The following is a 3,227-nucleotide window of genomic DNA, read 5'->3' on the forward strand; positions in this document are numbered from 1 at the left end:
GAAGTCCATTCTTAAACTGAAACCTTTCTTAAACCGAGGCACACTTTCCCTAATGAGGCCTCTTGCCGCTGGTGCCCTTCCACCATTCGGATTCCATTCTTAGACTGAGGTCAAGTTCGCAAACTGGGACACTATTTCTGGTTTTGCAGAGTTTGTAAACTAAATCATTCTTAAACCGGACTGTTCTTAAACCGAGGTAAGACTGTACAGTGGTACCTCGGGTTACATACACTTCAGGTTAGATACGCTTCCGCTAACCCAGAAATATTACCTCGGGTTAAGAACTTTGCTTCAGGATGAAAACAGAAATCATGCAGCAGTGGCGCAGCGGCAGCAGGAGGCCCCATTAGCTAAAGTGGTGCTTCAGGTTAAGAACAGTTTCAGGTTAAGAACAGACCTCCAGAATGAATTAAGTAGTTAACCCTGAGGTACCACTGTACTAGTTGCTGCAAACCACAGGGCAGGGGAGTGCTCTTGAGCTTGGTTCCTGCTTGTGGCATCTAGTTGGCCACAGTGAGAACGGGTTGCTGGACTAGATGGGCCACTGGCCTGATCCAGCAGTTGCAGAGGCAGCCTGTGCATTAGGCTAAGTGGAGCCATTTGCTTCAGGCAGTGGAACCAACCCCCCCTTCTGTTGCACTGCTGCCAGACTCACTGTGACTTCACCCATGCCACCAACACAGCCCCATTGCTCTCACCACGGCACCCTAACTGCTGCCGCAGCAGCATCATGCTGGCAGCGTCGGTGCAGCTGCAGCTTAGAATCATAGAATCAGACAATTGTAGAATTGCAAGTGACCCCCAGGGGTCATCTAGTCCAACCCCTTGCAGTGTTGGTGTGCCAGTGTGGTGTAGTGGTTAAGAGAGGTGGACTCCTAATCTGGTGAACTGGGTTCGCGTCCCCGCTGTTCCACATGCAGCTGCTGGGTGACCTTGGGCCAGTCACACTTCTGTGAAGTCTCTCAGCCTCGCTCACCTCACAGAGTGTTTGTTGTGAGGGAGGAAGGGAAAGAAGATTGTTAGCCACTTTGAGACTCCTTCGGGTAGTGATAAAGCGGGATATCAAATCCAAACTCTTCTTCTGTTCAGTGCAGGAGTATGCAGGATCAAACCCACAACCTTGGCATTATTAGCACCATACTCTAACCAACTGTGAAGATACAGTTGTGACAATGGGGCTGAAAGCAGCAGTGGCGCAATGTAAAGGGCAAAGGGTGGGAGGGGACGTGGATCTACTGGGTAGGGCTGGTGGGCATCAGGGCATTTTGCCTACAGTGGCAAAATGTCGTGGGCCGTCTCTGTCTCGCACACTCTTCTGATGTTCAACAAAATTTGGGGCTGAGATTAGCATTCTCCTAAAGGAACTTCAAGCTTTGATATTTTGGTGGTGGAGAAGGACTCAGATGCCGGCCCATGTTCAAGGTGCTTCTTCTAAACTTTTTTTTTACAAAGCCCTGAATCAGATGTTTGCCAACTGCAGGTGGTCCATATGGAGGTTGTGGAACCATCAAGAATATCTGTATGTGGCAGCGAACCTGACTTTAATCATGTTTTTCTGAAGATGGAGATCAGGGCTAGATTCTTGAGCAGTCCCTAGGCTATGTCTCATGAATTTTATAATATTACATTGCTGCAGCCTGCTCATTTCTCCCTTTAAGAGATGAAAGTCAGGGTGCCCTAAGCAGTAGCTCCTCTTAAGTCCAAATACGAGATGAAAGAAACTAATCCAAATCTGAGGTTCAACATAACCTTGCCTTGGTAATGGACTGGATGAGAGCCAACAAACTGATGCTCAATCTAGATAAAGCAGAGAAGCTATTTGTGCATTCTGAAGGAATGGGTACACAGTTTGGGGCTCCTTCTGCATCCTTTGCTGTTGCTCGAGGCTCAGGTGGCCTTGATGGTGCAGAGTGCCTTCCATCACCTTCTGCTGGTGGCCCAGCTGCGCCCCTATTTGGAAAGGGATTGCCAAACTCCGTCCTCTGTGCTCTGGTAACCTGCAGGTTTGATTACTGCAATGCTTTATACATGGTGCTGCCCCTTAAGACACTTTGAAAACTTAAACTGGTGCTGAACTCAGCAGCCAAGGGGTTCACCAAAGCAAGATGTATTGAGCGTATTATACTGATCCTGGCCTGACTGCATTGGCTGCCAATTAGTTCCCAGGCCCAATTCAAAGTGCTGCTTTTGACCCATAAAGTCTAGTCTAGCATCCTGTTTTCACAGTGGCCAATCAGAGGCCTGTGCGAAACCCGCAAGCAGGATCCAAGCACAAGAGTACAGTCATACCTCGGGTTACAGATGCTTCAGGTTGTGCATTTTCGGGTTACAGATGCACCGAAACCCAGAAGTACCATAACGGGTTACTTCCGTGTTTCAGCACTCACGCATGCGCAGCTGAGCTAAATCACACTTTGCGCATGCACAGAAGCACCAGATCGCAACCCATGTGTGCACAGACGTGGTGCTGCAGGTTGCGAATGCTGCGGGTTGTGAACGTGCCTCCCGCACGGATCATGTGCGCAACCCAAGTGTCCACTGTACTCTTATCTGCTCTGGTTTTCAGCAACTGACATTTAGAAGCATTGCTGCTTCTGACAGTGAAGGCAGAATGTAACCATCACTGCTAGAAGCCATTGATAGCCTTGGAATCATAGAATTGGAAGGTACCCCAAGGGTCATCTAGTTCAACCCCCCTGACATGCAAGAATGTCAACTAAAGCATCCAAGACAGATGGCCATCCAACCTCTGCTTAAAAACCTCCCAGGAAGGAGAAGGAGTCTGTTGCACTTTTAAACAGCTCTTAACCTCCATTGATCAGTTCAATCCTCTTTTAAAGTCATTTAAGTTGGAGGCCATCATTACCTCCTGTGGGAGTGAGTTCCACAGTCTAACTATGCACTGCATCAAGAAGGACTTCCTTTTATCTGCCCTGAATCTTCCAACATCCAACTTTGTTGGACATCCATGAGTTCTCGTGTTATGAGAGAAGGAGCAAAACTTTTCTGCATCCATTTTCTCTATGCCAAGCTAGTTCCTGAAGTGTTCACAACCAAGTAGCCAAGTGTCCATAACCGGTGCTCTTTGACCTTCTGCACACACTTTCACAACTCCTGAGCATCACAGCTGCCAAACCATGACTACTTAGCCACAAAAGTTCATGGGGATGATGTCACAATGATCCAGTAAACGCTGCAGTGGCTACTGATTTTGCTTCTGGCCACAG

The sequence above is a fragment of the Podarcis liolepis genome (genome assembly GCF_965112155.1).
Source record: "Podarcis liolepis genome assembly, chromosome: Z".
NCBI lineage: Eukaryota > Metazoa > Chordata > Lepidosauria > Squamata > Lacertidae > Podarcis > Podarcis liolepis.